The sequence below is a fragment of the Oncorhynchus kisutch genome, linkage group LG26, assembly GCF_002021735.2.
Source record: "Oncorhynchus kisutch isolate 150728-3 linkage group LG26, Okis_V2, whole genome shotgun sequence".
Classification (NCBI taxonomy): domain Eukaryota; kingdom Metazoa; phylum Chordata; class Actinopteri; order Salmoniformes; family Salmonidae; genus Oncorhynchus; species Oncorhynchus kisutch.
The window spans coordinates 31783172-31796683 of record NC_034199.2 but is presented as its reverse complement, the minus strand read 5'-3'; the positions used below and the strand labels follow the sequence as shown (position 1 = coordinate 31796683).

At 40.3% G+C, this 13512-nt stretch overlaps 1 protein-coding gene across 1 annotated transcript in view; it reads right to left on the bottom strand.

Annotated features, from left to right (window-relative positions):
- Window positions 1–3055, bottom strand: part of LOC109871099 (zinc finger protein 385B-like) — a 154909-nt gene extending 151854 nt beyond the window's left edge. The window contains exon 1 of the mRNA XM_031806241.1: window positions 2951–3055. The gene's annotated coding sequence lies outside the window, so the exon portion shown is untranslated. The remainder of the gene's footprint in view (window positions 1–2950) is intronic.
- Between the last annotated feature and the right edge of the window lie 10457 nt (window positions 3056–13512).

Genomic DNA, 13512 nt, shown 5'->3' with positions numbered 1-13512 from the left:
TACATTTGCTGCATTCACAGATAGAGAGAGCGAGAGAGAGCAAGAGAGAGCGAGAGAGAGAGAGCGAGAGAGAGAGAGCGAGAGAGAGAGAGCGAGAGAGAGCGAGAGAGAGCGAGCGAGAGAGAGCGAGAGAGAGCGAGAGAGAGAGAGAGAGTGAGAGAGAGAGAGCGAGAGAGAGCGAGAGAGAGCGAGAGAGAGCGAGAGAGAGCGAGAGAGAGCGAGAGAGCGAGAGAGAGCGAGAGCGAGAGAGAGAGAGAGTTGTGTGTGTAAACATATTTTATATTCAAACCAACCAACAATTTATTTCCCTTCGTTAACAGTTTGTATAATGATGTAACCTTGACCAGAAAACATCTTACAGTTAGCTCATGGAAGTAATGTACCAAATGCATTGAAAAGTTGATTACAGTCAGCATCACTCATACATATCATACCTAGAAAGTGGGTGTGAAACAGTGATGTTGTGCTCCTAGACAAGGCTCATCATATCATTGTCAACAGTGTCAATCTCATTGCTTCCAATACACTGAGAATGATTACAACCACAGCTACAGGAGAGAACAGGTGGAGGGCTGAGGAGGATATACAGAGCTGTGTCCCATAAGGCGCTCGTAAAAAGTAGTGCACTAAATAGGGCAGGCCTGGGCAATTCCAGTTCTCGGGCCCTAACTGGTGTCACACTTTTGCCCCAGCCCCAGCTAACACACCTGACTCCAACAATCAACTAATCATGATCTTCAGTTAAAAATGCAGTTAGTTTAAATCAGGTGTGTTTGTTAGGGATGGGGGAAAAGTGTTACCCCCGAGGACTGGAATTGCCCAGGCCTGATATAGGGAAGAGGGTTCCATTTGGGATCCAGACTGTTTTTCAGTATCCTATAGATCACCTTCACACTGAGATGGAGGCTCTATAAATCATACCAGACAGAATGGGACTAATTACAGTCTGCACCCTATTCCCTATATAGTGCACTAAAAGAAAACACTAAAAAGCATTTGGAAGATTTAAAATATAAATTTTCACCCAAGTCTGCCAGTCAAAGCCATCTCATCTCACTGCACAGCCGCAGCAGTCAAACAACAGGGACAGGGATAGGGACAGGGATAGGGACAGGGACAGGGATAGGGACAGGGATAGGGATCACATATGCCTATCCTATCCTAAGAGTTAGCACAGTAGCAAAGTGTGCAGAAATAATAGCTGTTGACTTTATTATAGATGGCGATTAAAGCCCCAATCCTGAGTTTGTGTTTCATCCCAACGTCAGCCCCACACCACTTGATTTGGAATTGAGGAATTGTGCTGGGGATAATAGGAGTTATAGATAAAAGGAATGTCAGTCCATGAGATTGGCATGATAGTTTGCAACTGAATAAAGCCCGTCCATTTTGTTACAATGAATACAACCATTCCCTCTCTCTGTCTCTCTCTGTCCCCCCACACACACAGGCACACACACACACACACCTTTCATTGCCCCACCCACTCAATAAAATCTCTCTGTACTCCATTGGTGTCGTCAATAAGCAACCATGACAAAACAATGTGCTCCTCCTCAACCTGCCTGCCAAGAGTGATGGTTGGTAGCTGGGCAGGCAGGTGGCAGAACAACACGCTCAGAACATGCCAGGTCACCAGGCCACAGATAGATCAGGCCCTAATCAGTCTGTCAATGCAAAATACACACCACACACACAGGCATGCACAAGCACACATACACATACAAAAAACACACACACATACACGCACCCACAGATACTGCATAAAACGTATATAAAAAATGTTTGTGACTTGGTATTTGGTATGTTATTTTGGTATTTTATTAGGATCCCCATTAGCTGTTGCTAAAGCAGCATCTACTCTTCCTGGGGTTCAACACAAAACATGAAACATAATACAGAATGACATAATACAGAACATCATTAGACAAGAACAGCTCAAGGACAGAACTAAATCACTTTTTTCCCATTCTATCCTGCAATAAATCGTGTATAGAAAAGTATCTGTCAATGTCAGACAAGGTTAAAAAAAAAGTGAATACAGCTATTGGTAATTGCTGCAGTCTCCTACACTTATTCTAACATTTTCAAACAGCATTCTGGGCACTGTAGGCAAAACAGTTCTTCCATTGAAACAAAACACATAGCCTAACAGACAACAAAACACATGACCTCACGTCGGAAAAATAGATTTGTATAAAGGAATGTAGCCCATTAATTGACAGCATTATCACTAGGCTACACAAAGCCAAACCGTTAGCCCATCAGTCTTCGCTGACAGTCTTCTATCTCACGCATTGCCTACAATCAAGGTGGACTGACCTGCGCCAAACGATCATTGTAGCTGTAGAACCTAAAACCTAATATTTAGATGGAAAGATATATTTTTATTTGATTTCCTTCTTTTTTGGAATAAATGCATGTCCTATTTAGCCACCAAGGAAATTATATACTTGACACGAAGCCATCGATGTATTTCCTAACAGGTGGCAGATGTGCAAGAGTCGAGACAAATGTAAGAAATAACCTCTACTGATGTATTAATAACACGTGCATTACAGGTCCGCAGAATATAAACTATGCACTACGATGCTCAGTTGACATAACTTGGTCGCATATCACAGAGCCGACACGCGCACTTTCAAAATATAATGACAAAGAATAAAGAAACGATTATTGCAATCTAAAACTTCCAGATAACTTTTACTTAAGAAAATAGCTTCCAAAACTAGACTAATCTTAGCGTAAATTAAAGGAAAATGCCCCTTGTATATTATTTTAGTGAAAAGTGAAGAAATAATATGGACTGGCTGCAGTATTAGTGGAAATATAAATATGAAACTTCCCATTGACTCCATCTATTTACTTTGCACATTTTCGCTGTAAAATACAAGGAAATCAGATCGAATGCATTTCATAATCAATCTCGTCTTGCAGTTTATTGACTTACCTGTGGTTAGGCTTGGGTGTCAGGAAAGTAAAACGGTCTCCGTTCTGTTCTTTCAGCTTGCCGGCCGGTTATTCCAAATGCCTTCTCCACTGACTAGCGCTCCAAATATTTGACAGCGAGGAGCTGAGTAGTATTCTGCCAGCAGCACAAACAATGACGTTACTTTCATATGGTAATAAGGAAACTTTCAAAATAAAAGCCTGCATTTCAAAACATTGCAATATGGATACTCATTCAAATGATACTGAATTTGACTGTATGGCCACTTTTATTATGCCAACAAGAAAATACAATATCACATTTATGAAAACAAATCAAAATATGTAAAAAAAAAAATAATTAAGACCAACAATGAACAAACACAAGGTATGTACTGGTATGTAGTGAATATTGGGCTATAGAGATAACTTTTGTACTTGTATCAGCTAAAGTGGGGTGGAAAATACTCAGTAGGGTCTCTACTAACCAAATATGTTTAGTTTTGGAGGGGCACTGTATCGTACATACCCAGCAGCACTTAGTTCTCCACCCCTTCCATAGCCTCCAATGCAATAGACTGTACATGGGATGCTAATTGGCTTGCAGAGAGAAAAATGTTCTACCTGTCTCAGTGGGGGTGGGAAATACTCAGAATGGTCTCTGCTAACCAAATATGGTTAGTTTTGGAGGGGGACGGTGTTATAGATATGTATTTAGTCTTGCATTTTATATTAATACCAAAACAATACATCCATGTACTGTTGCTGTCTTGCATATGAGTTGTTTTGCTTACCCTGTTTGCTTCCAGTGTGAAATAAAATGTAAACAAATTCAGACACAATGTAAACCATGATGGACTGGCCTAGATTAACCTAATGGTGATGGTAATGGGTGCACCTTTATACATTTAAATCAGCCCAAGGACCGCCTTGACATGTGCCAAAAAATCTGGTCAATCACGTCACCAGACAAATATAATATAATTAAGATATCATCCTAGTAAAATCATGTTGCTATAGGTTTATATCACCCTAATTATGCATAGCCTTCCAACAATTTTCCTAAACCGACCTAGGACGCAATAAATCTGAAGGTTGGCCTCTTGAACTTGGGTTTTGGACTGATTCGTGGATCATAGCACATCTCTCCAAATTGTAATTTGTGAGAAAATACAAGTGATTATTAGAAACTTCAATGTTTAGCATTCAACTTCCACACATAAAAGGCACTCTTGACATTCTTTTCAAGCAAATATTACAAAGGGAGAAGCACCACACACATGCAGTAAATGTGCAGCAATCACATTTATTTATAAAGCCCTTTTTACATCAGCAGATGTCACAAAGTGCTTATACAGAAACCCGGCCTAAAACCCCAAACAGCAAGCAATGCAGTTGTAGAATCAGCAGTACTTAGTAGACAAAGAATTCGGACCAACACTACAGATGTTTTTTAGACTTTATGATTCTCATGTAAGGTCACCACTGTAATACGAAACCCTGTATCCATATCTCGCTTTATTGATCTTCCAGCACTTGGCAAAGAGAAGTTGACCTACAGATTGAGTAATCAGTAATCTGTCATTCAGGGGTAACCACCAAAAAAGTACACTACTGGGCACAGTTTATATTTGACTCTCTTAAGATTATCTCTATGGAGATTATCTCTATAGAATCTACAAACATTGAGGACACAGCAACAGCTATATTTTTGTGAATTATGTCATGAGGGAGGGCCTTTACAGAATCTCTGATATAACTGCTTGACGAACATTTCATTACAAAATTATGGTCATTAATATGGAGTTGGTGCCCTCTTTGCTGCTATAACAGCCTCCACTCTTCTGGGAAGACTCGTCACTAGATATTGGAACATTGCTGCGGGGACTCCATTCAGCCACAAGAGCATTAGTGAGGTCGGGCACTGATGTTGGGCAATTAGTCCTGGCTCGCAGTCTGCGTTCCAATTCATCCCAAAGGTGTTCGATGGAGTTGAGGTCAGGGCTCTGTGCAGGCCAGTCAAGTTCTTTCACACCGATCTCGACAAACCATTTCTGTATAATGGACCTTGCTTTGTGCACAGGGGCATGTCATACTGAAACAGGAAAGGGTCTTCCCCAAACTGTTGACACAAAGTTGGAAGCACAGAATCGTCTAGAATGTCATTGTATGCTGTAGAGTTAAGATTTCCCTTCACTGGAACTAAGGGGCCTAGCACAAACCATGAAAAACAGCCACAGACCATTATTAATTATCCACCAAACTTTACAGTTGGTACTATGTATTGGGGCAGGTAGCGTTCTTCTGGCATCCTCCAAACCCAGATTTGTCTGTCGGACTGCCAGATGGTGAAGCTTGATTCATCACTCCAGTGAACGCGTTTCCACTGCTCCATAGTCCAATGGCAGCTAGCTTTACACCACTCCAGCCGAAGCTTGGCATTACACATGGTGATTTTAGGCTTGTGTGAGGCTGCTCGGCCATGGAAACCGATTTCATGAAGCTCCCGACGAACAGTTATTGTGCTGATGTTGCTTCCAGAGACAGTTTGGAAATCGGTAGTGAGTGTTGTAACCAAGGACAGTCCCATTCTGTGAGGTTGTGTGGCCTACCACTTCACAGCTGAGTCGTTGTTGCTCCTAGACGTTTCCAATTTACAGTAAGACCACTTACAGTTGACCGGGGCAGCTCTAGCAGGGCAGAAATTTGACAAACTGACTTGTTGGAAAGGTGGCATCCTATGAAGGAGCCACGTTTAAAGTCACTGAGCTCTTCAGTAAGGCCATTCTAATGTAAATGTTTGTCTATGGAGATTGCATGGTTTTGTGTTCGATTTTATTCACCTGTCAGCAACAGGTGTGGCTGAAATAGTAAAATCCACTAATTTGAAGTGGTGTCCACATACTTTTATATACATAGTATATCAGTGAGCAAGTATAGTCCTGTAAGTCAGATTCAGGTATTGATGTTATTCCAACATGTAACTATCTACCTAATCATCTTGAGAGTAAAGCCTTTCCTGTTCTGAAATTTCTGAAGAAAACATCCGCTTTCAAAGAATGTCACAAAAGATTACTTAAAGCAAACAGTCCAAATCAGCAATTCAACCACTTCATTTCACAGTTGGATGCAGTGAAAACAGGACAGACTACACAAATCATTGCTTCAACAGAGGCTTCATAACAGCGATATGTGTGACATTAAATAATATTTTGTGAAGGAAATGTCAACTTCAACTTTCTTAGCCAATGATCTCCTCTTCCACATTTATGCTCTCAAAATTGCAGTCAGTTCAAGAAGCCATGTATAGTCAGGGTAAAAAAAGACTGAAAAAAAAAAGTCATATTTCAGAAAGAGGCATCAAGGAATTACTTTCACTGCAAGCATCCCAAGATAACAAGATTTGTAAAACATGTAATACTGCTAATACATTTTAGTAGTCAAGCTTTAATGTCATCGTGCTCCAAATACATTATTTGTGAAGGTAAGCAGGTCAGCAGAGAACTGGTTAGAGCTTGAATCTATCCTGCATATACACTACCGTTCAAAAGTTTGGGGTCATTTAGAAATGTCCTTGTTTTTGAAAGAAAAGCAAATTTTTTGTCCATTAAAATAACATTAAATTAATCATAATTACAGTGTAGACATTGTTAATGTTGTAAATTACTATTGTAGCTGGAAATGTCAGATTATTATGTAATATCTACATAGGTGCACAGAGGCCCGTTATCAGCAACCATCACTCTTGTGTTCCGAGGGGCCAGCATCCCAGAGTCGCCTCTTCACTGTTGACGTTGAGACTGGTGTTTTGCGGGTACTATTTAATGAAGATGCCAGTTGAGGGCTTGTGAGGCGTCTGTTTGTCAAACTAGACACTCTAATGTACTTGTCCTCTTGCTCAGTTGTGCACCGGGTCCTCCCACTCCTCTTTCTATTCTGGTTAGAGACCGTTTGTGCTGTTCTGTGAAGGGAGTAGTACACAGCGTTGTACGAGATCTTCAGTATCTTGGCAATTTCAATCATGGAATCGCCTTCAATTCTCAGAACAAGTTTCAGAAGAAAGTCCTTTGTTTCTGACCATTTTGAACCTGTAATTAAACCCACAAGTGCTGATGCTCCAGATACTCAACTAGTATAAAGAAGGCCAGTTTCATTGCTTCTTTAATCAGTTCAACAGTTTTCAGTTGTGCTAGCATAATTGCAAAAAAAAGGTTTTCTAATGATCAATTAGCCTTCTAAAATGATAAACTTTGATTAGCTAACACAACGTGCCATTGGAACACAGGAGTGATGGTTGCTGATAATGGGCCTCTGTACACATATGTAGACATGCCATAAAAAAAAATCGGACATTTCCAGCTACAATAGTCATTAATAACATTAACAATGTCTACACTGTATTTCTGATCAATTTATGTTACAAAAAAAGTATTTCAAAAACAAGGACATTTCTAAGTGACCCCAACATTTTGAACGGTAGGTTATATCATACACTTCTTTGAATAATCTAGTATTATAACATTTTCAGATAATTACCCATTTGTGAAATTGTACACACTACATGGCAAGCTCTAGTATATTGACTGCACTCAAGTATCAATATCAAGTTAGAGTAGGTCCAAGAATTCCTGAAGCAAGCTGTGTTCTATTTGGTATCATATGAAAAGAAACACATTGAAAAAGTACTAAATGCTCTTCAGAAAGATAAAAGTAATCTGTACTCTAACAAATGCACAAAGAATGACTCTTCTGTGTCTAAACTTCTAATTACAACAAATTTACTAAAGATGATTATAAAATATTAAACAATGTCAACAAGTGGTTCAATGAACGAATAATTGACGAGTACAATAATATTTTGAAGTCCCATCTGAAGGAAACATTTCTGCTAATGTCCCCTGCATCTTTTGCGAGTCAGAAATGACAGAGTCTGTTTTGTGAAAGCAAACAAGTTATGCCAAATGTGCCTGGAACGGTGCACAATTTGTGGCGTTTTCAGCATGTGATAGTGCCTGTGAACTTAAATTCACATTGGACAGTTATAGCCATAGATGTGCAACTTATAGTTAGTAGCAGTAATTGCATTACATTAAATCTAAAAAATTATGGATTCCTTAAGCCAGTATGAAAAATAATTAAAGGATACACTACAGTATCTGGTAATGCATGGATTTGTGGTGGATTTGACACCCAACTATACATTCTTTCATCGGTGCTCCCATTTTAGAAAAGAGTCAGATGGTAGTAGTTGTGGTGTTTGTGTACTTATTCTCTAAAGCAGTGTTATTAGAGGGCAATGTGAATACACTTTGTCACAATGGCATGCAAGAGTATGTTTTATATCAGCTATCAGAGAAAATTAATATGTCATACTTTTTATACTCGACAGAAAATGCCTTTGCTGACCTTGATAGATAATCAACACCTCTATGTATTATGTATAGTCTTACAATCTTGCCTCTCTGTTTTGGGGTTTGAAACCATGGTTAATAGGCCTTTAACAACATGTACTGGTAACCTTGACAGAAAAGAAACACATAGGGGCTATAACTTGTAAATAATGTTCTCCAGTGTTGTCCTAAAAGCTTGATAAACTGTGTACTGTTAGCCTTTTAGTCTCTTGTAATACATTTTAAACTCTACAGAAAAAAACATTGCTGATCTTGATTGATAATCATGACAATATAGCTGGTAAATAATCTTGTTAATCTTAAATCCTAATACCCTGGTTAATATTACACTTAACTTGTGAATAAATTTGTTTTCATTTCAATAAAAGAGTTTGGCTTTTGTGTTTATTTTTTTATTGTTGAGGAGTGTGTATTGATTTCAGGAACATGGATAGTACCAGGTCATTTAAAAGTGTGTTGATGGATGTGTACTAGAGACCCTACTGAGTATTTCCCACTCCACTTTAGCTGAGAGAAGTAAAAAAGTTCTCTACAAGCCAATAAGTATCCCATGTACAGTGTATTGCACTGCAGTGAAAGGAGTGGGTGGAGTATGGAGTCACTAGTACTCTGTATCAAACCCTTTGCCCAGCACAAGGGACCCATTTACTTTTAGCAGATTCTGAGTAATTCCCCCCTAACATATATTTGTATTTTATTGCGAGTGTATTTCTCTAAGTATACATTTTACATGTGAAAAAAAAGTATGCACCGTAAATTACAATGGATTGAACCTTTATTTAACTAGGTAAATTCATTAAGAACAAATTATTATTTACAATGATGGCCTACCCCGGCCAAACCCAGACGACACTGGGCCAATTGTGAGCCGCCCTATGGGACTACCAATCACGGCCTGATGTGATACAGCCTGGATTTGAACCAGAGACTGTAGTGACGCCTTTTACACTGAGATGCAGTGCCTTAGACTGCTGCGCCACTCAGGAGCACTTAGATAAGAGTGTCTGCTAAATGACTAACATGTAAATGCAGTATAACCCTCTTTTTTTGTAATATAGCCTACTAACAATAGCTTTCAACATATCAGTATTTGTGTAAACAATCAAAATAAATGCTGGTATAAATAATACAATATAAAATATGTGAAATTATAATTTTCTGTGTTTACAATTCTGTGAAAAGCAGTTGTACTGCACTACTAAAAAAATATATATATTCCCAAAATGTAGCATGTCTTTGCAGGGGTACTCTTTTTTTCCATTTTTTTATACTCTATCATGCTGCCAACATAATACACTGCTGCTAGGTGAACTGTAATACACTTCAGTGTTCTAGCTCTGCAGCCCAGAAAACATCCACGCATGCTCATCCCTGGGCCTTTAGGGGCAATAGCAGCACTACCTGAGCCTGTGCACAAGGTTATGCCCTACATTACACTGCTCTCAAAGTCTTCCATGATTCTTGCTGCTTGAGTCTCGCTGCTTTTTATTTAGAAAATGAATAAAGTTCGACATTACCTGCTGGGGCTTACTATAATAAACATGTGTAAACGCAGTTGTAGGCTAAACTATATTTTAATACTCAGAGGATAAAATCAACATAAACAATCTCTTGGGAGATGACACTTAATTGTATGCCATAGCGTTGGTCATCTTGTAAACCTACTATTTTAGAAGTTAAATGCAGGGTTCAGAACACCACCCACACACAGAGGTCCTCCTCCTCTCCTCTCCTAAACTTCCTGTGGTCAGTTGGCTAGGGAGATTATACACCTCTTCTTTCTCTGGATTAAAAAGCATTCATGAGTAAAGCCACATGAAAATGCACACACTTAGTAACTGTTCCGGTGAAATAGACCACTTACATCCACAAATGCATCCCTACTAGGTGACCTACAATATAGGTTAGAGACATCATTCAATGGAACACCACCTACTCAGCATGTTTAAGGATGGAAAAAATATTCAAGACTAAAAGCACATGAAATTGCACTCTTACTAACTGTTCTAGTATGATAGTTGCATGCATCCATCAAATCGATCCCTTCCCTACCTACAGTACAGAGAGAAACATTCTTCAGTGCGACAACAGCAAATGTACATGAAATTGCACACTGCTCCAGTAAAATAGTTAATTGGGCTACATTCATCCACACATCCCTAGTCCTACCTACTGTAGCCTACTGTAGAGGCATTCTTTAGTCAGGCACCTTTTTAGCACAGGAGAGGCAGGGAATGTAAATCTGTCCTATGTATGGCCAAGGGGCAATCATCACACTAATGTTATGCTTGATGTATAGTCTCATTATCAGTGTAATGGCTGCCTGCTTCATGGCTGCATTATATCTGCAAACTGGATTCCTGCTACATGGCTTCTTGCTACCTGAATCCTGGCTGTCTGCTAACTGGCTGCTACTGCCTGGAGTGGAAGGGTGATCTGTGGAGCTCCACAGAGAAGAGTCCCGTGAGTCAAGGGATGTGTCCCAAATGGCACGCTATTCCCGATGTAGTGCACTACTTTTGAGCAGAGCCCTATGGGCCCTGGTCAAAATTGGTGCCCTATATAGTGAATAGATTGCCATTTAGGACAGAACCAAAGAGGTATGAGGTACTGAAATTCTCCAGACACATAAATTATCAATATTTGGAAGTAGCACTATTACCTCTGTGCCTCTCTCTCCATGTACCCCCTTCTGAATAAGTTCATTACCAATTTACAGCTGCTCGCCAATTCACTATATATCTACTCTCTGTGCTGTGAGACTGGCAGTAAAGGTTATATATCATATAACTATTGCATATAGGTTATCACATATATCCTTTAGGACACACTGTAAATACTTACATATTTTGAAGGGTTAAGAGACTTATGTTTCTCTGAGTTGAGCAGTCTCATCCCAGGGCAACTGGTAATGGAAAAGCTTGGCTCTACCTCAATTGGTATTTCCACCATTCCTCGACTCCCATCTCCTTGCTCCCTTCAAAACCTTACTGGAGGAGAAGGTCTCTCCCATCAGACCTTCTTATCCAATGCATTCTGAGGCAGCGAGGAGGATGGATGCAAGGAAATTGAGGAAAGATTAACTGAGAAAGTGCCAAGGACTCCTTCTAGATAACCCATTGAGAATCTACCAGGCATTATATTCCTCCCTTCATTGTTCTCTAAGAATTCTCAACCATTTGTATGACAGTTGAAATGAACCAGTACTCTTCTCTTGGAATCCAATAGTTGAGAAGGAAAACACTGAGCAGGAAAAAATACAAAACCCCCTGAAATATCACATGCAGACCCTTAACTCAGTACTTTGCCACACCTGTATTTCAGGAGTTTGTCCCATTCTTCTCTGCAGGTTGGATGGGGAGCACCACAGTAATTTTCAGGTCTCTCCAGAGATGTTTGATCGGGTTCAAGTCTGGGCTATGGCTGGGCCACTCAAGGACATTCAGAGACATGTCCCAAACCCATTCCTACCTTATCCTGGCTGTGTGCTTAGGGTCGTTGTCCTGTTGGAAGGTGAACCTTTGCCCTAGTCTGAGGTCCTGAGTGGTCTGGAGCAGGTTTCATCAAGGAGCTCTCTCTGCTCCGTTCATCTGTCCCTCGATCCTGACTAGTCTACTAATCCCTGCCACTAAAAAAACAGATGGTGCCAGGTTTCCTCCAGACAAACACTTGGCATTCAGGCCAAAGAGTTCAATCTTGGTTTCATCAGACCAGAGAATCTTGTTTCTCATGGTCTGAGAGTCCTTACTTTTTGGAAAGTGCAAAGCGGGCTGTCATGTGCCTTTTACAAAGGAGTGGCTTCTGTCTGGCCTGATTGGTGGAGTGCTGCAGAGATAGTTGTCCTTCTCCCTGTTGTCACCTCCCTGACCAAGGCCCTTCTCCCCCGATTGCATAGTTTGGCCAGGCTGCCAGCTATAGGAAGAACCTTGGTGGTTCCAAACTTACTTCCATTTAAGAACGATGGAGGCCATTGTGTTCTTGGGAACCTTCAATGCAGCAGACATTTTTTGGTACCCTTCCCCAGATGGGAAACAATCCTGTCTAGGCGCTCTGAGGACAGTTCCTTCAATTTCATAGCTTGGTTTTTGCTCTGACATGCACTGTTAACTGTGCCTTTTCAAATCATGTCCAATCAATTGAATTTACCACAGGTGGACTCCAAGTTGTAGAAACATCAAGGATGATCAACAGAAACAGAATGCACCTGAGCTCAATTTCGAGTCTCATAACAAAGGGTCTGAATACTTATGTAAATAAGGTGGTTTTTATATTTTTTATATATTTGCAAAAAAATTAAAAATAATCACTTTCGCTTTGTCATTATGGGGTGTTGTGTAGATTGATAAGTAACATTTTTTATTTAATCAATTTTAGAATCAGGCTTTAACGTAACAAAATGTGGAAAAAGTCAAGGGGTCTGAATACTTTCCGAATGCTCTGTATGCTGATTGTATTATTTATATTGTGCTTCACATGTTCAGTTGCATCATAAAGCAAAGCTTGAATCAGCTTTTTTAAACTTAAAAAACAACAACCTTTCTACACAATTTCGTGGTATCCGATTGGTAGTTACAGTTTTGTCCCATTGCTTCTCCTCCCGTATGGGAGAGGCGAAGGTCGAGAGCCGTGCGTCCTCCGAAACACAACCCAGCCAAGCCACACTGCTTCTTGACACAATGCCTGCTTACCCGGAAGCCAACCGCACCAATGAGTCGGAGGAAACACTGTGCACCTGGCGACCATGCCAGCGTGCATTGCGCCCGGCCTGTCACAGGAGTCACTAGTGCGCGATGGGACAAGAACATCACTACCAGCTAAACCCTCCCCTAACCCGGACGACCCTGGGCCAATTGTGCGGCGCCCCATTGTTCTCCCGGTCAACCAGGATCTCTAGTGGCACAGCTCCCACTGCGATGCAGTGCCTTAGACCACTTCGCCACTCGGGAGACCGGCTTCCATTTACTAAGTTTTGCAACAGAACCGGCGACTACTTAGCAACTACTTAGCATGTTAGCTAACCCTTCCCATAACCCCTAAGTTAGCTAACGTTATCAATAACAAATTGTAATTCGTAAAAATTCATGCGTTTTTCTAAATTCCTAACATATCATACAAAATGGATGGACATCCACAAATAAATACATACTATACGAAATGTAACATACTATTTGGA